The 26,712-nt window shown below is 36.7% G+C and overlaps 1 pseudogene; it reads left to right on the top strand.

The window, feature by feature from the left end:
• Positions 1 to 26,712, top strand: part of LOC143389495 (thrombospondin type-1 domain-containing protein 7B-like) — a 60,142-nt pseudogene that overhangs the window by 20,807 nt on the left and 12,623 nt on the right.

Below are 26,712 nucleotides of genomic sequence, written 5' to 3'. Positions count from 1 at the left end.
TAACACTAGTGTTTTCATGTTGAATATTCTGTATACACTTGGTGGATCTTTCACTCTGAATTTTCATCTGGGTGTGTGACATTGTAGCCTATTATTTCCTTGTTAGAATTATCACCTCCATTTTCTCTGTTTTCTCCCACTGAAAGTCTATTGATTATCAGGTTAAAGTTGATAGATGGATGATCTTTCCATCAGAATTCTGTGCAAGTGCATTGTCTTCATGTGCCCTTGGGCCCACTACTTATTTCAGCGTATCAGTTTATCATATGAAAATTAAGATTTACACTTCTGTTAGGAGAAAATGGAAAAAAAAATGTAGGCTGTTTTAGTCAGATTTTGCATTGCTGTGATGAAAGACCTGAAAGGAACAATGTTGAAGAGGAAAAATTTATTTCTAGTTCATAGTTTCAGAGGTCTCCATTGACCAACACCACAGTTTTGGTCCAGAGGTGAGGCAGAACATTGTGGTGGAAAGGTGATGGAGGAAGGCAGCTCAGAATATGGCAATGAGGAAGCAGAGAGCTCTGTTCGCAAGGGACAAAACACAAACCCCAAAGGCACACCCCCAGTGACCACCTCCATCTCTACCCTACTTGCCTGCAGGTACCACCAAGTTAATCCATATCATTGAATTAATGCACTGATTAGGTTAAAGTTCTCATAACCCAAACATTTCACCTCCAAAATTTCTTACATTGTCTCACACATGAGCTTCTGGGGACACCTCATATATAAATCATAACATAGGTGAAGTACTTATAATCTGTGCGCCAGGCAGCCTCTGCTCAGTTCATGTGTTAAGTTCTATGCATACTGTGCTCTGCTTCATAGGAAGCCCAGGGAAACAGCATTGGAAACCCAAATACATGTTGTTGCAAAGTGCTTCCATGATTCCTTCATGGAGTATCACAGTTGTAGGTAAAGCTAATTTTTTAGCCCTCTGTGCCCATGGAAACAATGAGGCAAACAAGCAAACAAAAACTATTTTGCTATTTTCTGAACTTCATTTCTTCTAAGTGCCTATGAGTCCATTGACTATATGTATTAATTTTCTTCCACATATGTACATTTAATTAATTATCCACATAATAACAAAATTGATGTTTCTCTTGTTAATGCTAGCCAGTATATTATTTTCAGACTATCATATCCCTTTCTTCATCAACCTATATGTTCTATAGAAAAATGTATCGATTATTCTTTTATTAATGAGCAAAGATGCACAATATTTTTAAATGATGTTTGATGATTTTTGTCTCAGTATATCCATATATGGCTTTGAATTTTTCTCTTCCTTTTGTGGGATATCATCACACATTTGCTGTGTCACCCTGAATAATATACTTTTCAAAAAAAATTCATTTGTTCTGAAAAAGAAATCAAATCCTATTTGAATTGATGCTGATGACAAGACACTTATTTGGCATTTGACTTTCTTTGGTGTCAGGGAATGTTGTATTCCTGGTTTAGAGAAAAGTGTTTTGGGTCTGGGTTAAGGGAGCCGAGTGTGCTTTGGGCTCTGCCTCTGGCTGTGAGTACCTGAGCGTGTAGCATTACATCCCTGGGTCCTTCTTCCCTCATCTATAAAAGGAACAAGAGGGCCTCAGTATCCTCAGTATTTGAAATGCTACAATTCTGTTAAATCACTTACAGTCCCCCAGAGGCAATGACATAGTCTCTTCATGTTGACAGATGTCCAGACTCGACTTGACCGGAAACTGTGCGACCCTGCTTCCTCTCATGCAAGAAAGACTGCACTGTGACTGCTTTCAGCGAGTGGACGCCCTGCCCAAGGTTGTGTCAACCAGGTATGCTGACACGGCTTTCCTGCTGCTCTCCCTCCCACCCATCTGATTGCTTTCTCACTGCTACATGGGTGGAAGGGTGTGGAATGTGCATGTCCTTTATCTTCCATTTGCCTGTCTTCTTGAGAACAAGGTTGATAAAAGAGTGTAAATGTAGTCTGCATTTCCAGATTTATCAGAACTTGGAAAGGAAAACCTATTTAGTTATCACACACCATAATTCCACTGGTCCACATTTCAGGAGTATTCATCTTCTACTAAAACTGTTGTGGCATTTTGACCATTTAATCCAATGTGCTTCCTTCTAAATCACCATCACTGTCACAGTTTCTGTGTGGCCCTGTGTGCTTGGAGCACAGTTCCAAGCACCTTTACTGAGATATAGTGTTTAAGTACTATGCTTATATCACTCATCAGTATACCTACGTGGGAGAACAAGAGAGAAGATATTAAAGTATTGAACAAAATACAAACACTGGCCTTATAAATTTTATATATTTCTCCCTTTTTAGTGGTGATGCATCTCACACCTGGGTATATTTGGAGGGTTCTGGCCCAGGGCATTTGGTACCCAGGTCCTATCTGAATACAGAGGGGTGTTTTAGTGAAGTGACCCTCTATCTTGAAATAGTTCTTTTCCCAAAGCTTATTGCAGTGCCCTGATGGGCTAGTCCATGTGGAAATACAAGTACTCGTAATCCGGAAGCTTCATTTTTGGAGTTGAAAATTTGGTTCTTTTCCCCTAGTCTCATACCCATGGCCTTTGTTCATGGGCTTTTACCCATTGCCACAGCATGAAAAGGCAAATCCAAGAAAGAATATTAATGCTAGTGCTGAGTGAGTTAAGTGGATCTCCTCCACTGGTATCTAGCCTTTCCTTAGTGCTCAGGTGCTTTCAAGCAGGCATGGCTTTTACACTCTTGCTGTGCAGCTGCTGCCAGAAGAAATAGGGAAATACACAGGGAGGACCTGTCAGAGATTTAAAGCATTAGCACTTTTTCTTAGAAAATCTCAGCCCTGTGCCTCTAGAATCTCCCAAATGTTTTTCTATTCATACATCTATAGCGTCAATTCATGAGAGTGACATTAAAATATGACCAACATCAGCACAGATATAATGGCCCTTCAGACTACCTGTAAGTATTTGGCAAAGGGATAGTGACAGCTTTTGAAGACTGTCATTATTTGTGTCTTGTATCGCAATGGTGGGGTACCTGCACAAAGTTTTTTATTTCTGCCATTCATCATCTTATTACTTTGCGCCAGAAATAATGAAGAAGCATCCAATGAATTTTGCTTACCAACAGAATCAGAAATAATTATATTAATGTGAGTTTGAGGATGTAGCTCAGTGATAGAACACTTTCCTAGCATCTGTGAGGGGCCCTGGGTTCTAAGCAACACACATAAATACTACACACACACACACACACACACACACACATATGTATATACGTACACATACACTATTTCTTTCTATAAACACACAAATATATATGTATAGATATAAATATATGTTAAAATGTGTGTATTAAGTGAAGAGGAACTTTGAAACCACAGTTTATTGTGTTTATGATCTTTTCTTTAATTAGAGTTTTATTTGTTAGCAGTTGGGTTCATCCTGACAAATGCATACATGCATGGAATTCAATTTCAGTTCATGATCTATCCATTAAACTCTCATACTCCCTCCCTCTTTCCCATTCTCCTTCCTCTACTCTAGCAGACTTCCTTTGCTCATCTATTAATTTATATTTGGTCCTTTATCCGTATGCATAAAGGTGAAGTTCCCCGTGATCTATTTATGTCTTCACATAACATTACTTTTTAAGAATTCATTCTGCATTGTCACCCTTACCTATTCCTCTGCTCTGCCTCTTGATCTCCTTCTTCTACATTGCTGACCTTCACTTATGTTATCCTATCCTTCCCTCCGCTTTTTTTTATTTTACTCTAGCTTTCACATATGAGAGAAAGCCTTTGACCTTTGAGTTTCTGACTTATTGCACTTAGCATGATATTCTCCATTTCCGCCAGTTTACCAGCAAATGCCATAATTTAATTCATTTTTATAGTTGAATTAGAACTACACACACACACACACACACACACACACACACGCATATGTATACATCAATAACAATTTCTTCATCCATTCTTCTATTGACTGGCATCTGGGTTGATTCCATTATGTAGCTATTGTGAATTGTACTGCTATAACATTGAGGTGCCTGTATCACTGTAGTGTGCCAATTTTAGATCTTTTGGGAAAACACCAAGGAGCATAATGGCTGGGTCATATGCTGGTTCCATCCCTATATTGTTGAGGAATATCCATACTGCTTTCCAGAGTGGTTGTACTAGGCTACAATCCCACCAACAATGGAACACTTTTCCCTACAACCTTGCCAGCATTCATTATTGTTCATATTTTTTTTATCATTGTCATTCTTACTGGAATGAGATGGAATCTTACTTGATTTGTATTTCTTGGATTTCTAGAAATATTGAACTTTTTTCCATATATTGGTTGACTAGTTGCATTTCTTGAAAAATTTCTGTTTAGTTCTTTTCCCCATATATTGATTGGGTTATTTTTATTTTGGTGATGAGTTTTTTAAGTTCTTTGTACATTCTGGTGTTAATTTCCTATCAGAGAAGTAGTTGGTCACGATTTTCTCCCACTCTGTAGGCTCTCTCTTCACACTCTTGTTTCCTTTGCTTTGCTGAAGATTTTCAGTTTTATGGCATCCCACTTATTGCTTCTTGGTTTGGTTTTTTTTTTTTTTTTGTGGGGGAGGGTGTTGTTAAGGAAGTTTGCACAAGCCCCTGCATGATGTGTATTGACCCTATTTTTTCTTCTAGCAGTTACTAGGTCCCTCGTCTAATTCCTAAGTCTTTGATCCGTTTCAATTTGAGTTTTGTGCAGGGTGAGAGATAGAGTGCTAATGTAATTTTTCTACATATAGCTACCCAGTTGTCCCAGCACCATTTGTTAAAAAGTCTTTTTGCCAAAATATATTTTTGGTGTCTTTGTCAAATATTAGACAGCTGTATTTAAGTGGATTTGTAGCTATGTATTTTATTCTGTTCCATTGGTCATTGGACTTTATGTCTATTTTGATGCCAATACTGGTTTTGTTATAAAAGTGTTACAGGATAATGCAAGTCCAAATATTATGATACCTCTTGCATTTTTTTAGTATTGTTTTGGCTATTCTGGTCTCTTATTCTTCCTAATAAATTTAAGATTTTTTTTCTAATTCTGTTAATATCATCATTGGTATTTCAATGGGAATTGCATTGGATGTGTATATTGCTTGTGGGTGGTATGGCCATTTTGACAATATTGATTCTTCCTCTCCAAGAACATGGGAAGTCTTTCTATATTCTAAGATATTTGTTTTTTGTTTGTTTGTTTGTTTGTTTTGTTTTGTTTTTTTTTTTTAGTATTCTATAATTTTCATTTTAGAGCTCTTTTGCCTCTTGGTTGGATTAATTCTACAGTTTTTTTTTTTCTTTTTAAGGTTTATTAGGTTATTTCGAATGGGATGGTTTTCCTGATTTCTTATTTGGCTAAATTACTATTGGAGTATAGGAAAACTATTGATTTCTAATCATTTGAGGAGTGAAAATAACAATCTCTTCCAGAAAATCTCCCAATTTTTTTTTAAATGAAGATCCAAAGTGTGTGAACTGATTGAACAGGTTTTGTTGAACAGCCAGGGAAATGTCATTTCCAGACAGAGTGATATAGAAAAGCCACCATCTCTAACCTGATCCATTCAAAAGGCAGCATTTAAGAAGCCAACTTTGGAAATTTTAATGGTAATGTTCCCCAAAATATTTCAGGCTCTTAAAGATAAATATTGGAAAAATGCAGAGGAATTATATAATTTATGATATTGGAGTTTTATTGAGGGTCAGTTTTTTTTCCTTAGTTTCTTACTTGTGGAAGATTAGCATAATTCCTAGGCTACATGGTTATAAGAAAGGAAAAGACTAAATTAAAAACAATATCCTACTGACAGCTTAAACTTGGTGTTGGGGCTATCAAAGTCCCCTGATGCATTCTTAGGTGGGACAATTAATTTTGTTGAGCCAATGCACCCTGGTGATTAGAGATTACTTCTGCCACTGCTATTCCATGTATTCAACATTCAAGAAAATTTTTTATGCTGCCTGAGAGTCTTCTAACTATAACTGAGAGTGGAGGAATCATAGACATGTAAAGTTTTTGTCAAAGCTGCTTCTTATTTAATATACACACTATATATATAAATACACACACACACACACACATATATATATATATATATATATATATATATGAATTGCATTGGATGTGTATATTGCTTGTGGGTGGTATGGCCATTTTGACAATATTGATTCTTCCTATCCAAGAACATGGGAAGTCTTTCTATCTTCTAAAATCTTTTTTTTTCTTTATATATACATACACACACACACACACACACACATATCTACATGTAAATATATAGTATACAAATAACTATACATTAAAAATTATATATATATATATATATATATATATATATATATATATATAGAGAGAGAGAGAGAGAGAGAGAGAGAGAGAGAGAGAGAGAGTTTGTATATTGAAGCAACTTTAAATTTTACTCCAATTTTCGGAGTTTCAATTAGTCTAATGACTGGCATTGTAATGAAAATAGTTCTAAGTCTCTGTGGCATCTCCTTTTGCTTCCCAACTTTCAAGCCTAGGTAACTCTTTACACAGCTTGGCAGCCAGGGACTAGAAGAGTAAAGATTCAATTTTCAGATTTCTTCCATTTTTCCACTTCATTCTTATTTACCCTCATGTTTAGTTCATACCTTGGGACTGAGATATTATTAAATAACCATGAGTTAATTAGAGGATACTATGAGAATGGAGGAATTTTGCAGGAAATAGTACTTCTAAATCAATGGTTCTCAAACATCAGTGCTTCTGAATCACCTGCAAACACTGTTAAAATGCAGATTAGCAGGTCTTTGTTTAGAAATTCTCCTCCAATAACTGTGGGATCAGTGCCAGAATCTGCAGTTGTAAGAAAGCAAAGCCTCTGAATGGTGATTTCACCACCCCATTGTAAGGAAAAATGCTCATAGTTCTAAGAATATGCTCCACCTCAGGGCCTAAGTCCCTTTTTTTTTTTTAGCTTCTTGAATATGTCATGTTTTTTCCCAGGTCAAGAGGCTGTAGGTTGGAATCTGAAAGCAGAAATACTGGAGGCAGATGGCTGGAGTTGGATTCCCAGATTTTCTCTGTCACAGAAACTTTGCTTGCTCTCTGCCTCACTTTACTTATTTGTAAAACAGGGTCACTAATCATACCTGCCTACAAGGAAAGCATTGAGACCTCTGCCTGGCACAGAGTAGGCATGAGGCAGGTGTTTCTATAGGTGTTTGGAGCCCTTGCACCTGCTGTGTGTGAGGCTGGCAAACTCCTCAGCTGCCTTCCTGGGCCCTCAACAAGTGCATCCACTCTGACCTGCCTTTCCCCAAGAATATTGCTTTCATCTCCCAGATAACCCTGGCCCTTCCCTATCAGCCTAAGTAAATCATCTCACAGCATCCTACACATCTCCTTCCTGAGCTCACCATACTTATCTTTCCCCGTTAATCCCTGCTGGATTGTAAATCCACGAATGGAATGTAGGGTCCACTTTTGGTGTCTTCACCACTTAATCCTTTAAACCCAGCGCAGTATGGGTATATAGTTGTCAATTAATAGATATGTTTAAAGTGTACAGATGTCCTGTAAGAAGATAGAAAATTTGAATATAGCAGTGGGTTTTCTATCCTTGAGCATTTTCTTCCAGGATACTTTGGAGACTGATGCTCTAAGACAGTATTACTCAAACTTACATGTGCATACACATCCCTTGAGGATTTGGAAAAATGCAGATTCCAGTTCAGTAGACCCAGATGGGCCTGGAAATGTGTCCTTATATAAACTCCCCTGTGATTCCCTTGAGTATAAAGCTCTAGGTGGAGTGGTGTTCATTAGAAATTTCTAAGCAAGGAAATGTCACTGTCAAAGTTGAAAAGTGAGAAGCATGAATCTGGGACACACAGGTGAGGTCATGGTGAGGTCATGGTTGGGTGGAGAAAAATAATTTGACTCTGAGAAATGAGAAAAGGTGTCCTAGGAGAAGGATGACCCTGAGTAAGTTGTAACCTCAACTAATGAGGACAGAGTAACTTTTTTGCAGCTTTGGTTTTAGGGTGGGTCATCAAAGTTGAGAAGAGGTTACATTCATGGTCCTCAGACTTGGCTGTATGATAAAATCACCTGGCAAATCTCTAAAAAATACTGATGCCCATGCCTACTCTCAGCTGCTCTGATTTAGTAGGTTCATGATGTGACTGGGAAATCACTTGATTATGTGACTCAGACCAAATCCATGCTAAACTTCTTGGAGAGCCAAGGTGGTTCCAGAGGGCCAGGTGTGTCAGCACTGATTTGTGTCTTAGCCATGGAGGAGCTGTGTCGGGTTTTATTTTGTCCTGACTTGGTTTAGGAGCTAAATCCTTGAGACTTAAAGGGATTTTCAAGCCTTGAATAATCTGTGGCTTGTAGCCAACCATGCTGCTTTTCTTTCATTCTTCCTTATCTGAGTTTCTCCTTAAAGGATTAGTGAGAGTCCCCTATTCTTTTAAGCAAACCAAAGGTCCATCAATCTCAAACTCTGTTGTGGCCCAATTTCAAAGTCCCTGTAATAAATTAATTAAATGATTAAGAACAATGTCTTGGTACTTTTCTTGCTATTTTCTCCTATTCTTTCTTCAGCCCATAAAGCAAATGGCTGCCTGAAGGATCCAATGTCCTTTCCTTAACAATAGCAACAGCTTGGGAATTGCAGTGTTTCTCAGCCCCATGGATTTTTTTCCCTCAATGCACAGATGTCTGAGAAGCATCCCAGCCCACCTCAGGCTGAATCTCTTCAGATTGAAAGGATATCTGCATATTTCACTTTATTGATCACAGCAACTGTATGAAAAGCAATATATGAGAGATATATGGATTTATGTCTTTGATTCTCAATTCTGTATCCTTGATCTTTACCTTTATGTTATTATCACACGTTTAATTACCATAGCATTGTAAGCTTTAACATTTAGAAGTATCAGTTCTCCAAATTATTTGTTCTTGATCATTCATAGTTTCTTGCAATTGCATATGAATTTTAGGACCAGTTTGTCCATTTCTGTAAAACAAATGTAGTTAGAGTTTTAGTAAAGATCTCAGTAAATATGTATGCCAAAAAAAACAACACCTCTTTATAGGTGACTTCATTGGTGGAGGATAAGGCACTCTTTTGGCCCTTAGTATTATACAATATGGCTTAATGTACATTATAACCTTATGTAGGAGATCACTACTAATTGTATGCTTGGGCAGTATCACAAAGTAATTATCATAGCCACTGCTCTCATCACTATCATACTTCCTCTTTTTTGCTTTTAATATTTTAAGGTCTCAAATCAATAGTGTTTTCTAAGATTCTTACCAGGCTATCTCTCAAGAGGCCTAGTTTATACATTTAATTACTACATGAAATTTCCAATGTATACATAAATTAATACAATGTTAAATAAAAAGTGTTGATAATTTTGAGAGGGTGGGTCCTGGGGATTGAACTCAAGGACACTCAACCCCTGAGCCACATCTTCAGCCCTATTTTGTATTTTATTTAGAGACAGGGTCTCATTGAGTTGCTCAGCGCCTCGCTGTTGCTGAAGCTGGCTTTGATCTCATAATCCTCCTTTCTCAACCTCCCAAGCCACTGGGATTGCAGACATGTGCCAGGGTGCCTGGCTAAATGTATTGAAAATTATTATGTCCTCTGTGCAGTGACGATTGTACAAAACAATTATCAAAGCATGGGCATTCTTATTTTGTCTATATTACTGGTTTTTACCCTGTACCCCCAGAGGACTAATTGAAATAATTCCCAGCTGTGTTGTTCTCTACTTTATGGAAAGGAAGAATGTAGAAGAGATAAAGTTAATAGACTAGAAAATAAAGTGAAACATATTCAAAATAGATCGTCCTATAAATTCCTAGAAACCATGGAGCTAATAGTTAATTATTAATCAGTCTCAATAATTAGAGAATGATAGGGCTCTTTTAACTCTCATCTCTAGGGATGAGCTCCACAGCAGTGTCATGGTAACAGGAAGGCCAGCAGCACTCTAGGAAATCTCCTTTGGTGGTATCCATTTCCTCCCATGTCAACCCTCAAGGAGTTAGGCCTTGAGGCTCCAGTATCAAAGACAGTCAGTGATGTGTGTGTGTGTGTGTGTGTGTGTGTGTGTATGTGTGTGTGTGTGTTTATAAGTATATACACACACACACACACTTAAAAAAAAACACTTATCTTAATGGTTAAGAGCATGGATTCTTATTTTTATTTTTTTTAATGTTGTGCTGCGGATCAAAGCCAGGACTTTGAACATGCTAGGCAAGTGCTCCACCACTGAGCCACAACCCCAGCCAAGGGAGCATGGATTCTTAAATTAGAATCCTAAGTTCAAGTCCCATCTTTGCCATGCAAATCACTTGATACATGCTGTTTTAATTTCAATTCCCAGTGAGAAAATATTACTGCTTACTTCATACAGCTGTTATAAGAAGAACAGGTGGAACTATGCCAGGTACACAGACATGTACTGTCATTATTATCATTGAATAATGATGGAAACTAGTATCGTGTGGCTCTCCTATAGTATTAGGCCCACCACATGTAGGAATTGTGACACTTGTTTCCAAGTCTGCATTTTTTTCTGAACAGGCTGTAACTCTAGAGAATAAGAATTTTCATTTAAACAGAGTCTAGAAAATGATGGGCATTAGGTAATTGTTGTTGAATATAAGCAAATGAATTCTTCATCTTTTCCCTGATCATTTCTAATTCTTAAAATTTTGTTCTCATTTAGAGGAAACTATAGCATTAACAGATTACTCATCAAATCCAGGCCAGTTAGGAATTGGTCATTCCAAATGTCAAAGAGCCACAAGGACATAGATTGGACTTTCAAATCTCTTCCATTCGTTGCATAAAAGAACCACCCTTTCTCTTTACTTTCCTCTTTTAAGTACTTGTGATCTTCTTTCATTTCTCTGGGCCTACTTTTGTCCACCTTGGAAATAGACAATGGAATGCTAATTTATTCCCAAATAATAAAGAAACTGTTGTTTGTGTTATTAAGACATTGAACTTGGAACATTGGCCCCAAAATAATGTTGGAAGTAATCCAACACCTTTTCTTCCTTAGTAAAGTGGCTACAATTAAATCTGTTACTCCTCTGAAAATTCTGGATAATGGTTTCTTTTTCAAATTTGTTTGAGAAATTAATTAATATAATATATTAAATATAATATAGTATAATTTATAAGCTATAAATCTTATTGATATATAGCTTATATATGTCTTCACACTTAGTCCTGATACAAGAGTACAGGTGCCTTTGTCTTTATTGTGCCACTGGGTGTGCATTGGTCTTTTTAGTCTGTAATTTAAAGCTCATAGATCACTATGTGGTCCTAGTACTCAATAAATATTCCTGATAATTTAGGAGGAGGAATGACAAACACTTGAAGCTATAGAGATTACAGTTCTCAATCATACTTCTGCCAAACTATGGAATTCTGCAGATAAAATTCATAAAAGATGCCTTCTCTCAATTCATAGAGGGGTGATAAAATGCTCTTGATTAAAATTTCTTTTTCTTTTTGTCCTCCCTTTTATTTTTTCCTTAAATTATGACATTTCTAATTGTCTCTTTTAAAACATAGTATAACATATCATCATTTGGGGAAAAAATGTTTTTAAGAAGATTTGCTCAGCGTCCAGGACTATCATATTCTGACAAGTAGGAACATTGGGTTAGAACAAGAACTGCTGCTCAGAGCTCAGAACTCTTAGTTGGTGTGGCTTATACTTCCTCAGATAAACCCAGTAATACCTTATAATGGAAGCATTCTCAGTTCAAACTCCTTCCTCCTACCCATTCCCCTTGTGTTGCTTCTGGATCAGAGTTTGATGTATGTTTATAAACATCTGGAGTGCACAGAATTATCAACTGGATTTTTCTTTACCTCCTACAATGGCCCAAGGAGATAAACACAAGCTTATATGACTAACAGGTGAGAAACTGCAAGCTCAGAAAGATGAAACAACTGTTCTGAGGTTACTCAGCATCTTCTCATCAGAGCAGGTTGAGAGTCCAGGTTTCCTTGATTCTGAAGCCTGTTTTGCTCCCATGACCAGTCATTTCCTACATTGAGAGGCACAAACCTGGCTTGCTTGTCTGTTAGCACATCAAGAATTTGAAGTCTGGTACCTGTGATGCAGACTTTGCATCTTACAAGTCACACACTACTTTTACACACACCATTTCATAGACAGTCTGGACTATGACAAAGGAAAGGCTATTTTGTTAGTCCTACTCCGTAGCTAAAACAACTGACTCCTCAAGGTGAGCATTGTGAACACAGAGTTCAAAAGGAGCAAAGTCAAGAAACCCAGTGTTCAAACTTGCTACATTGTCTTGCCTGGTGTCTCTAAATGCTTATATAAGAGAAAACTTTTTTATAGAAAATTCAACTTTTACCACTAAAATTTGGTATCATGAAACAACAGATTTTACTTTACCTCACTGCCTTTTCTTATTAAATTTATAATAGCTGAACTTTATTAATATCATCTTTATTTTTACTTTTATATTTTATTATATTTTCATGAACAAATAAAAATTAATATATTTACAGAGTACAATGTAATGTTTTGATAGATGTATAAGTTATGGAATGTTTAAATCAAGCTAATTGATTATCTCACCTAAATCTAGTTAAAAATAATATATTGTATATTTCAAAATTGTTAAAAGAGTAGTACACTATTTAATTCTTACCTTTACTTTATATAGAAAGACTATTACTACCCCATTTTACACATGAGGAAGTACAGGCTTAAAGATAAAGCCCACAATTGCAAAGCTAAGGAATGTCAAACCATGTGCAATCCTAAACTCGTAACCATTTGCTGAACCATCAGTGGGTTCCAGGTACCATGCACCTGGGTTCCAGGTGTTCCATATATATTCAAAGAGTGGGGAGTAAAACAGATACAGTTCCTGCATTATGGAAAGTTCAATTGAGTGAGGGAAGATAAAGGCATTGAATATATAACTCCCTAAATGAACATGTGGCATGTGCTATGCAGAAGATTAGAGGGTTATGGCAGAAGATGATAAGGAAAACCTGATTTCCTCTTTGTTCTGAATATCTTTTTCATCATCTCTCCTGCTTGCCCAAATGTTACCAAGCTGTACGCTCTTGTCTCCTTCATAGAACTTGTCTTGATGCTTCTTCTAAAAATAATCACTTCCCCTTTTAAGTCTTGTAATCTGTCTGAATCGCTTACATTCTAGCTGTTGGGAAAGGTGTTTCATACTCCTGCGAAGAATAATCTCCTTGAGATCTGAAATCTTGCCCTTTTCAGGTTTTATTCCCCAAACTTCCTTAGTAGTAAATTTATTCAAAATGGAACTCAATAAATCTATGATAAATACAGAGATGTCAGTAGGAAAAAACCCTAATAAACCACTAAAATAGAATTTGGTCTACCTTTATGACTAAGTTTCTCTGATAATTCTTTGCAGGAACAAGTGTCATGATGCACAAATATAGGAGACTTAACTGATTTATGTCTGTTTTCCTGGAAAACACAGTTAAAAGGAAAAAAAATTCAATTCTTTTTATTTATTTTTTCTTGTTCATTTGTCCATTATCTTATTATTTATAGGGAACTTGTAGGACTATCTCATGGAAGCAAAGCCTATTGAATTGAATTTCATTGAATTTCACATTTCAACAGGTTGCCAACTGAGGTAGAGATCACCATTGTCCACAGTATGACTAAAGAAAATTTAATCCAAAGTTTAATGGATGTTGTGATAAAAATTCAAGGCTACAAGATTAAAATGCAAAGTTATGGTCATGGGCAATCTTTCTGTAGCCTTTACTGACCCAAGGGTAAAACAAAAATCACTAGAACAGGTTTCTGTAAGTGTGATCCATGAAAATTCAGCTAGATCTACATGGGATACTGGCTACTAGCCCAACAAATTCTGATTTTGAAGGGAGTCAGAACTGGAACCCACAAATCTGCATTGTTAAACAAACTTTTCTGTTGATTCTAAGATTCATGAAAGTTTTAAAATAACTGTGTTGGAGAAACATTTGAGTTTACCATTTAACAATAGATATATTTTAAGGAATACATGATGAGCACTTACTATAATTATTGTAATAAGTCTATATTTGGGTTTTTAAGAATCAAAGAACTTTCAGTCATATTGGGTAAAAAGGGACTTGTTGAAAAGTTATAGGAGGAAATCTTACAAATATCTAAAAATAAGAAAATCCCTCTGGGCATTATAGAAACTGGATATACAAGCAGAAACTCAGGCTTCTATCCTCATCTCTCTGTGTTTGTGTGCTTCCACTGGTCTGTGCTGCTCTACAGTTTCAAACAGCAGGAAAATGGCCCTAAAATGGCTACGCAGTCTTCCTCTACACAACTTAACTCAAGCACTCAATATCAGCAGAACCTTCCCTTCAGACTTTATTTACCAAGAAAGAAAATCTGGTGTTCTTGTTCATATTTTTGTGCTAGGTCCTTTAATGGCTATCAGCCTGCTAGAGAGGCCCCTCAGGTAGAGACTTATCTGAAAGGGAAAGGAGACAGTGGGGCCCAAAGCCAACAGATGCCAATGCTGGAGCATTCCCCAAGTGAGGGCCTTAGGTGGTCAGGGATGCAGGCTGGCATAAAATGTTATACTCCATTTATATATGATGTGCCAAAATGCATCTTACTGTCATGTATAACTAATTAGAACAAAAAAAGAAAGAAAGAACACTTTTGGGAGCCAGGCACAGTCATACCTATTTGTTGTCCCAGTGACTACAGGGAGGCAGCAGGATCTCTATCCCAGGCAACTTAGCAAGACACTGTCTCAAAAGAAACGACTGGAGGTGTAGGTCATTGGTAAAGCACCCTGGATTTAATCCCTAGTATAAAATGAAATGAGAAAGACAGAGGGTCAGAGGGAGAAAAGGAGAGAGGGAGAGGGAGGGAGAGACAGAGAGAGAGGATTTTTGGTTGAGAAATAGATCCTGAGCTCCCTCCTAGTTGTATAGACATTTCTACAGGAATGGGCTAGCAGAGAGGGTCATGATTATTCATCTGTTCCTAATAAATGTTTATAGGCCTTAAAAAAAATTCAAGCTCAGCTTATTGGAGGAAATCCATCCTCTTCCTTGTGCCCCACCAGTTCTTCTGGGCACTGTTCTCAATAGGCTAAAGAGCCATTTGCTTCTAATGCAAAAGTCACCCTCTTTGTATTTCACAGTTTTAATTTGGGAAAAGAGATATTGTAATTTGGTAGAAATATAGAAGAGGAAAATGTACCTCCAGAGGCTATAAATGCAGTAAAAATAATACCTTCATGTGGACTGGAAAGTGGGAGGAGAAAGCCCTCACTGTTAGCATGATCTGGGTCAGGTATTTTACTACAAACAAACAAAATGTGCAGTCTGAGTGTACTTTAATTCTTAACAAAATGCTTCAAATATGATTATTATCAATGCTTTATCATGAGCAGTGTTGTATTATAACATAAACCAACATACTGAACAAAGCAAATAAATAAAGCAAACAAAATAAATAAATGCAAATTTGTTACATGGAGTTTTGTTCTTATACTTGAATTCCAGTGTTATGCCTCCTTAGTTTGCATCTAATAGTTGTTTTTAAAGCACTATTAATTTTCTTTACTCAACAGCCAAGCTGCATTACCATAAATAAATCCTGTGGCACACATGGATATTCAAAATGATTTATTGTTAGCACTGTGGCAAAAATTTGTGTTCCTTTAGATCCAATTTTTTTTTCAAACTGCTTTTATTTCAGGCTGGTTTCATTTTTACATCTCTAGAATTTTCTTTGTGTGTACACTGCAATATGATCCTATGTGTCTATAGAGGTATATTAGTTGCTTTTTAGAAACCAAGGTACCTATTTTAATTAGAAGATTATTGTTAGACTTTCAATCTAGATCCCATAAAAACATGTAATAAATGAGTTTGACTTAGCTGGGGTGTTACCTTAAGTTTATGAAATAATCTTGTACAATTAAAATTAATAAATTGTTTTTATTTCCTCAGCTATGGTCATTTTTACATGATTCTAAATTAGAGTGTAATTTCTGGAGAATTTTGACTCGGTGGAGTCACTATACAATGGCAGATTTATAAATTGCTTAATTTGTAGTACAGTATCAAAGATTAGAGTTAGAGGTATACATTGGGATCTTGATTTGTCAATTTGAAACTCCAGATTTTATAAGAACAATGAACAATTTATAGATGGTCTCAAATCAAGAAGATATTAAATTTATTCTCAAAATGAAGTAGATTATTCCTGGTTGTTCTACCAATATCTTAAAGTGTTTTTTTTTTTAATTCAGTTGCTACATACAGATGGTTCATATAGAATATCTGATGATATGTTTTCAATGATAAGGAATAAAATATTCAAAACTGAATATGTTAGGAATGATAGACTATCTTATCACTTGAGATATTCCAAGTTTAAATTTAATTTGCTGATTCCTAAAATGTGCTTATCACAAATTACTTTGACACCTATGGATAGAAACCAAAGTGGAAATGAAGATGATGTGAACATGGTGACAAGTCCTATTGGAAGTATGTTTCTAACTTGAGTCAATGATATCCTCTCCCATTGCTGAATGACCAGTGACTACTGAATTGACATTGACTGTGTTCAGTTTAGCACTTAATTATATTCTGTCTTGAGCATCTTTCTAATTTGCTTTCATGTAGTAGGAAGAAGTTGACTGTGACCTTTTAGATCTAACAGATTTGTGGTGGACTCCTGGTGTGGCTACTTCTCAGCTGTGTTTTGAATTTAATTACCCTCCCCAAGATTTAGTAGGCTTATTTGTAACAGATATAAAATGTAATTTCTGTAATCCAACTTCTTAGTAGGATTTTCTTATGCCCTGTGAAGAGGCTACTTTAGCAATAGTTTATCAGTATGATAATTCCCTCCTTGTCTTCCATGATGTATTTTATGTCTCCTAAAAAAGTTATAGGTTTTATGAGTATTAAAGTTCAAATCACAAACATTATGAATTTCATCAGCACATGTGAGTGTATACCTCTGTACGTAAGGAGAGAAAAACACATTTTATAGCAGAATAATATTAGGAGTTTAGTAATGTATCTTGAATTCCCTTGCCATGGTATAGGAAATAACTTGATATGTGATCAACAAGGTCATACATGATCTTTGACTTTGAAGAGTCCTGTCTTTCACCCACAATCTTTCTTTCTGCTTGAATCCACAACAACTGAGAGAACAGAAGAACATCACAATTTTAGCTGATTCTCAACCCTAGAATTAGACTTTCCTACCTGGTCATACCATATACTGGACAGCGAAAGTCTCCTTGAACAAGCACAATTGTGAACAGAGCAGAATACCTGCGTCTTCTGAGCAAAGAAAGAGGAGAGAGAAATCCAAGTCCATAGGTCCATTTATTTCTTCCAAAATCATGATTCAGGTGCCACTCGGCCTTCCCAAAAGAACCATAGGTGAGAGAGGTGGAAAGAATCCAGGGACAGGAGGGCTCCACCCTCACTGTCTGGTGCTGTGAATCTGTGAACCCACACCCTGCCCTCTGCCCCTGCCTGCTCTTCCCTCTAGCTGTGTTGATCTTCTTTCTGATCAAGTTGTTCCATCTGGTTCATGCTTCTTCTTGTACTCCCTCCCCTGGAAAACTCTTCTCCCAGTACTATGCATAGGTGTCTTTGATCTAGACTTTGTTTCAGTTCAAATACCACCACCTCAAAGAGCCTTTTCCTGACTACCTTATTTAAAAGGTCTCTTTCCCCTGTGATCTCTTTTCTTCATCATTACTTTATACAAATGGTCCCTGACTTAAAATCATTCAATTTGACTTTTTTTTTACTTTATAATGGTGTAAAAGTGATAGTCATTCAGTAGAAGTGGCACTTCGTGCCATTTTGAATTTTGATCTTTTCCTGGGATAGTGACATATAGTTTGATAATCTCTCACAACACTGGGCAAAGATGGTGAGCCCCATCTCCCCATCAGCCACATGGTCCTGAGGGTAAACAACTGACATGGTACAGTGTATCATGTTGCTAACTATGCCTTTCCATAGGTTAAGGGCGTCAAATACAAATTGACTTAGATATCTTCAATTTAATATAGGTTTATCAGGATATAATCCCACCATAAATTGAAGAGCATCTGAATTCTTTTCTTCATGGCACTTGCCATTATTATGTGTAGAATGTAAGTTCTGTATTATATTCTTTTTTATTGGTGCATTATAATTATACATAATAGTGGGATTGATTATACCGTATTCATACATGCACATGATTTGATCAATCTCATTTACCAGTACTTTCCCTTTCCTGCCTGTTTCTTATTATTCTTGAGACATTTTGAATTGTGGCTGCCACAGTCAATATCTAAATCTTTATTCAATGAATATTAACATATGAATATATCATTAATTCATCAAGCAAGCCCTTTTTCAGAACTTACTGTATATCAAGTTTTATGCCAGTTACTAATTATATTAATAAGGCTGAAATGAGGTTACTTTAATCAAGAGTTTTTAAAATAAATGCTTTAGGAATGTAAATACGTGTTTTCTGTAACTGGGAGGAACACAGGGAATTCTGGAGGCAGAATGATCAGACCTTGCTCTAGCAAAGTGATGGGAAGATATAACAGAGAAGTTGAGATCTGGCAGATCAGGAATCACCAGGCAAACATGGGGTAGAAATGTTGAGGTAGAAATTAGCAAAGGGGATGTGTGTGCAGTAGGTGAGTGTTTGGAAACTACAGAGTAAATGAATGGATTACAGACAGCTCAGGATGCTTGGGATGCATGATCCATATGGGGGAGTAATGGGAAACAGGGTTTGAAAGATATGTGGGAGCCAGCTCATGAAAAGTTTCAATTCATTCTGAGGAGTTTGGACATCATCTGAAATTTTGATGGAACCGTTTAAAATTGAACATAGGTGTGATAAAGTCACATCTGTGTTTTTTTAAACATAGTACAGAAATTAATGAGGTGAGACAGCATTGGAAAGTAGCAGGAGAATTAGATGACCATTCAATTACCCAAGCAAGAAATAGAAGTGTATTTTCTTGAATAGAAAAGTGAATCATCTGTAGGCATATAAATGGCCACAATTCAACATTGTTTAATAGTGTGTCTTAATGATCTGGAGCACAATGAGTTTTTCACCCATTCTGGGGAGTTCACATAACTGGTGATTACATGGACACTTTCCTGATCAAGAAATTTAAATGGTAAGAGAGGAACAAGAAAAAGCAGCAGTCAGAACTCCCAAGAAGCAAACTTTTCTTAGCTACTTCTCCTCAGTATGTGCTTCCAAGAAGTAAAATGGACTCAAATACCTATAGGATCTCAGTATTTTTCACATCCCATCTGTTCTTATCAGGAAAAGTAATAATTTTTAGGGTGTCATGCATAATGAAAATGGGGAGTCCCTTGTTCAAATATTGTTGAAAATTTCAAAAGTCTGTCACAGAGCATGAAACCATCCAAGAATCCGCATAGGTCATGTACCCAAGATGCTGGCCCCAATTCTTATTGGCTTTTTAGCAGCTGAGATCATTATGAGGTTTAAATTTTGATTCCTAGAAAGAGTTGTCACACGAGTGACTGACCCCTTACCCAGGTATTTTTAATGGCTTGCACTTTTTGTGCTCAGCTGACAACATCCAAGCGCTGGAGGAAATAGGACTTCAAGAGGTATAATTTTGAGACAGGCAGCAAAGCAGAGTAGATCACAGCACACATTCTAGACCCAGACTTCTTGGGTTTCAAATGCTCTGAACCACTTACTGGAACCTTGCACAAGGTATAGAACCTCTCCATGCTTCCATTTTCTTATCTGCAAAATGGGATTGACAAGAAAAAAAAAAACTGTTTTATGATTGTTATAAGGATCAAGTTGATACATGTAAAGCACTTGCTAGTATATGAAGTGCTTGAATTGTTTTATTGAAGGTTATTATTTCCATAGTAAATATTTTTGGTTACATGTAACACAGTTATCATTTCAGACTGAAGTTGGTGGACAGGAATGCTTAATTTTTAAAACTTGTGTTGCATGCCTGAAATCCCAGCAACTTGTAAGGCTGAGGCAGGAGGATCATAAGTTCTAGGCCAGCCCGAGCAACTTTAGTGAAACCCTGTCTCAAAATGTATTTTTTAAAAAAGTTCTAGGGATGTAGCATACTGGTAAATCATTCCTGGGTTCAATCCCTAGTTAATAAAAATAAAGCTTAATTTTAAGTAGCTAAATTTATTATCAGTTTTTTACAGTAATTTTCATTTCTGTGTTTTAAGATACTTTTTTTTCTATCCTAAAGGTAGTATCCTATCTTCTTCTTTGAAATGTTTACATCTGTTTTTAATTAATTCCTATACAAGGTATTGGATAAGACTCCAATCTCTTCTTCTAAGTAGAGAAACTGACCTCATTTTCTCTCATCCCCCTCACCCTTCTTACTGATCTGCCTGTTCTTGCTCTGCTTGAAATTAGACTCTGGGTATTTGCAATTTGCCATTGGCTCTGCTTTTAATTCTCCTTTCTTAGATATTACATAGATGACTCTCTACCTCCTTCAGGCTCTGGCTCAAATATTCCCTTTATATTGAAGCTTTTCAGGCTTAAAATTACCACCCTCCTCCCCAACACGCACAGGCTTGCAATCCCTATTATTCCCTGACAGTTTTTCTTTTTGCAGAACATTGAGTCCCCAAATGAAACATCATTAAATTCGAACTTTTTTATTTTCTGTTTTTTTCCTCTCCCTCCCCTAGAATGTAAGGTCCTTGAGAATAGAAATTCTTTTCTTCTTTTGTTCTATTCTCAATTTCTAGGACCAGTTTCGTCTTCTTAGAGGAGTTCATATTTTCCATCCAGAACCGTCCGGAGAAGCTGCAATGTTTTTATCTTAGGTTTTCTTCTAGTGTGAATTCTGACTCAACAAGTAGAGACATATGGTTGAAAGTCTTTGGTGGTATCCTTCTGTTCCTCCTAGATTTGAGGCCAAGATGGACGCGCAACCTCTCTCTTTCTCTAGACATATTATTTTTTTCTAGTTTACATACAAAGAATTTCAGTATTATGTGTATGTTGCCTGTGTGTGGTGCTGTTTTGTGCTCTGGTCACAGGCTTTGCCTCCTGTTTCCTGATTTACCACATCCATTAAAACCCATGCTCTTATCATCAGTGATCTAAAAATTTTCCCCAAGGACTAGTTCTCTGAAATGCTTTTTTACTTTCTTGTTTTTTTTTTTTATTTTTTTATAACCATGCACTTAAACAAAATTTCAAAGAGAACAATGAGGGAAACAAAAAGTAAAGGGGAAGGAACATATAGGGTAAATAGCACTTGGGTGTTAGTATTTTAGGAGAATTGGTTTCCATATGTATATAACTTGACACCACCATAGTGTCACTGTGGATATAGTTCAAAAAGAGCCTATACCCTTTCAAAATCTATTCTGAAATGTTTGTCTATAAATACTATGATGTCTGAATATTCTTGAACTAATTTGGGTGTGAGTGAGTGGGTAGAGTTGTTGATGAAATAAGTATGGCCATGTATTAATGATTATTAAAGCTGGGGGACATGGACACAGGTTCATGTGATAAGCTATAAAATTTCCAACATAAAAGTGATGCAAATTTTAAATTGTGTTCCACATAAATTTTAGCATTCTAGTTGTCCTGTGTCAGAGACGTGTCTACTATGTTATAAGAAAATAATGTCTTCATCTCCCCACTCAAGAAAAAAAATATGTTGTAGATGGCTCCATGTTCCTTCAATCATGATTTTCAATTATTCTTCACCCATTATCTTTGATGTGCCTACTCGTCAGAACTATAAGACCTGGAGAGGCTCAGTGAGGCAGAGAACGCCAGTGGTGCTTGGTGGAGGCATGGGGTCAGGAAAGGAGGCTGCCTGTGAGGTGGGTTGAGAAGGACTTACTGAAGAAGGTTACCTTCTTCTTAGTCTCCAGGAGAATTTAGGGGTTATTCAGACACAGGTAGAGGAAATATGCTTGATGAAACCCCAGAAATCTGTCCCCTAACTAACATTGTTGCACACTCTCTTAATGGCAGACCCTGTACTCACCTCGTCACACTTCTTACAGGCTGAGTGTGCTGTATCTGAAATGCTTAAGAGCAGAAGTGCTTCAGATTTGTGATTTTTGGGAGGAGTATTTACATATATACATAATGATATATCTTGGAGATGGGAACAAAAAAATCTAACCATGAAATTCATTTGTAACTTACGTATGTCTTATATACACATGATCTGAAGGTAATTTTATATGAACTTTTTTAAGGATTTTCTACATGAAACAAAGATTCATGGCACAAAATTTCCATGGCATGTCAGCCCTCAAAAAGATCTTGGATTTTAGAACAATTCAGATTGCGGATTTTTATATTAAAATTGCTTAGCTTGTACCTGATTATTATTCTTCAAAACCTCAGAATGGGGTATTCTTATTATTTCCCTTTGAGGTACCAGAAGATAACTAATTTTCAAAATTTTGCAGATCCACGATTCTGTATTCACTGACTCTAAAAAGTCATATTATTACATCAACTCTGAGCCTGACAAGGAATTTCAAAATCTAGTGGCTTTATATTGAGACTGCACACACAGTGAAGGCAGAAAGACAGGAAATAACATGTACTTTTTGCATAAACACGATCAGTAAGAGTCTTTGTCTGCCTTGTGCTAAAATTTATGGATAAAAATGAAAATCTTAGTTTTATTTGGTTTTCTTTCTCAGACTTATTGTCCCTAACCTGTCCAACTATTATCCCCAGAACAAGAACATCAATATCACAACTAATGTCTACTCTCTGTGTGATTTTTTATACCTTACATTAGGGTAAACCAGCCTTTATATGTATACACATCTTTGAAGGGGCATCTAAAAGGAATTTTTACAAACAAGGATTCATGTGGTTAAGCCACAGTGATTAGTGGTAGATACAGAACATAGAAGACTCTAAGTGACACAGCTGATTGCCAAGTTATACATGTCACTCATCTATGAGAACACAGGGTCTGATGACCCAAGGCTGCTAGCTGTGTTTAAGCGTGTCTTCATTTTGCTATGACATGGAAGGTGAAGCCCTATGTCCTCCAACTATCTGCAAGATACTAGGTATGAGGAGCATTATTTAATGCCCTCCATTATAGTACTAATGGAGTAGGGCAACATGGATTATTTTGAAGAGGGTTTTTTTTTTGTGTGTGTGTGTGTGTGTGTGTGTGTGAGAGAGAGAGAGAGAGAGAGAGAGAGAGAGAGAGAGAGAGAGAGAGAGAATATATTGTTGGTTCTCATGCCAGTAATGATGACTGCATCTTGACATTTGTTCACCCCAAACATGTCTGTAAATGGACTAACATGGGGTTTCAATCTCAATGCTAATTAAACACAACACGTTAGCAAGCCTTGTAACAGGCAGTCAGGACACACAGCATCTGCTGAAATAAAAGGGGGTCAGGATAGGGAACAAAATACATCCCTGTCATATCAGCACATGTTGGCAAGAAGAAAATGCAAGTGCAACTCATCATTCTAAATTGCAGTGTTGACCCTCCTTCTTTATAGTACACATTTCCAATTATGCCCATTATGATGTACTTAGCTGGAGGGCAAGTGGCATTATTTAAATGTGTTGAGAGTGGTAATAATTCAGCTAGTACTCATTTGTTTTCTGTGGCTTGGTTAAGCATACTGCATGGTCTTTTTCCTGTTTTACGTATTGGGTGAATAAGAGGCTCTGCTTTAATTATGCTACATCAGTGGATCTCTTGCCCTGAGGATTTTTAAAAACATACTAGTGTTTGGGCCTTATCCACAAGAAATTCTGAATAAATTGGTTTGTGTTAGGGGACATTAGGAGTTTACAAAAGTGTTCCTTGCCATTCTGATATACTGCCAGGATTGAGAACCGCATGGGTTGAGGAGACAGATCAGGTGTGGGTGATTTCCCTGGTGATGTGTAGAGAGTGAGAGGAGGGCCCAGATTCAAAGATCTTATCCACCATTGGATAAGATTAATTCTCTAAATGGGAGATGTTTGAGGGCAGCAGAGGTTTAGGATAGGAATTAGAGAGAATTGGAGAGAAACCCTGGAAGTTTAGAACTGTTGTGGAGACTTTTGTAAGCATACAACATCTACCATGGAGAGGAAATGTTTGTAATTCTCATCCTGGATATTTATGTAGATATAAACATGTTATGTTTGTAGCACAGAATCTATTTAAAAGGCTTGCATATAAGGAATTTTAAGTTCTTTTTTTTTTTACAAGATGCTTTAAATCCCATTTAATTAGGCATTCCTAACAGCTGTCCTGTGAATTGGCTAGGCAATATTACCCACATAGGACAAGTAAGAAAATTGAAGCTCTGAAAGGTTAAGTGCATTTCCCAAGGTCATATAGCAATTGGGTAATGAGCTGGGATTAGAAATCTGAGCCCTGGAGGTCCTGTCTGTTGCCAATTCCATTGAATTTGGCTTCTGTTGCAAAATGAATGATGATTATGAAAATTTAAGCATATAGAATACATTTTTTCAGGCACCACTTCAAAATGAAAGAAGTGTATGGATATCCTGGAGCCTATTTTCAACATTGCTGGAAAGTTTAGTAAAAAAGCATTGCAATTTGTGCTTAATTTCATCCATATGTAGACAGGGTCTTTAGTTCAGTGTTCATTCTGAAGTACTGCAAGGTTTAGGCTGGGAGGGAATTTAGTGGTGGGAAGAGGCTGCTATCGATGTATCTGCTCTTTATATGGAATACCATGATGCACAAGAAGGACATAAAAACTTCCTGCCTATAGTTATTCTAGGGCATTGCATTTTTTTTAACCACTAAGCTTTCATTTGTCCTTGATCAAAGAATGAAATGCTGGGGTGATGGCTTTTGGATAATTAATACAAAGTTTTTAATATCATTTTTGAATCCTTATAAGACTATGGAGAAGTTTGGCATTATTATCCATCCATGAGGTTTCACTTCTGCTGCACTGCAGAGGTTTAATAATGCATGTATGTACATTTCAGTCTAATACTCAGCACCTAGGTGAATCTCCTACATATAGCAGACAGCTGATAAATATTTATCCATAATGACAGCACAGTATGCGGTAAACACTTCCCTCTGAGAATTCAGTCACAGTATTTGTTTCTCCAGATTTAAGCGGGAATGATGGTAAATCCTTGGTTTTGTAAAAAAGGAACTTAACTTGGTGTGACTGTCAATAGTGGTTGTGAAGAAATTTAAAAAGGATTGTTTTCTTGCACATAATTAGTAGAGAGAATGTATTTTCTGGAGTATTCAATGTTAAAGAAACTTCAACTGCCTAACATCATACTGCAGTCTTTGTCTCTCTGTAGCATTGACTCAGAAATAGACTGCTTAACAAGCCAAGTTCAAGTTGTTATTCTCCCTTCATATTAATGCTCTTCTTTGACAAAATTCCACTTCTTTCTAGTTGTGATGTTTCTATCACCATCACATATATAAGTCACTATAGTCAATTATATTATGATAAGCTCTGTACTTTTCTTTCCCTTTAAGTTTTAATTTTATGATTCATGAGCAAGAGTTACTTTGGGTTACCAAAGTCATCTCCAAATGCAGGACTTGCTATCTCAAACAGAATTCCTTGGCGAGCCATCTGAAGACCCAGTGGTCAGATTGAATAATTTAAAAAATACCAGTGCAGTCTGCCTTTTCCACACTTAAAATGCAATGCTATTCATTTCAAGGAGAAACAGACATGCTATTTACTTACATTCACATGGGGATGGGAGTCATGATTGTTTTTGTTAGGGTGGTCATGTGATTTTTTTCACACAGAGACATCTCTAAGAGTGAATGGAAAAGCCATTATTAATATTTAAGGTGGGATAATAGGCATTAATCAGGACTTCCCTGAGCAAACAGCGGTTTGATCACCCTATCTATTCCTGATTAGATGAGAGGGTAGATGTAGGTACTAATGGCCTTGCAAAAGCAGTTTAATTTACAGGAATATGGAAAAAATTCTAGTCTCTCATGATCTCCTAGATACAGAGATGTGTAGAACACTGGTGAGACCCTGCTGTGAATAGAAGGCTAATTTGTCATTTTTTTCTTTTTTAAGTCACTGGTAACTCATTTACTGAAATGTTTTTTCTACTATGTTTTTTTTGCCTTTCTTCTTCCCTTCATTCAGAAATTCAAATTACACTAAAGAAAATTTCCTAAATCAATCAATGTATATATGCTTTTCATTCAGTATCTCATGAAATCCTTATAGTAATCATAAGAACTACAAACTTTTTGTGGGTCTATGTTTTGATAAGTGGTGTTCCCCAAAAGTTACACTGTGATACCATGCAAGGAGTTTAGAGATGAAGTGATTGGGTTTGGAGAGCTTTAATCTATTTAGTGCATTAATCCTCTGATGGGGATTAACTGGGCAGTAACTGTAGGCAGGTAGTGTGTGGCTGGAGGAGTTAGGTCACTGTGGATGCACTTTTGGGGTATATATTTTGTCCCTGGTGAGCAGAGCTCTCTCTTTGCTTTCTGATTGCATGGCCCATCCTGCTTTACTTCTGCACATACTTCCACCCATGACGTGCTACCTCACCTCTAGCCCAGAACAATGGAGTTGGC

The sequence above is a fragment of the Callospermophilus lateralis genome, unplaced genomic scaffold, assembly GCF_048772815.1.
Source record: "Callospermophilus lateralis isolate mCalLat2 unplaced genomic scaffold, mCalLat2.hap1 Scaffold_63, whole genome shotgun sequence".
NCBI lineage: Eukaryota > Metazoa > Chordata > Mammalia > Rodentia > Sciuridae > Callospermophilus > Callospermophilus lateralis.
This window is presented reverse-complemented; position numbering and strand designations above follow the sequence as displayed.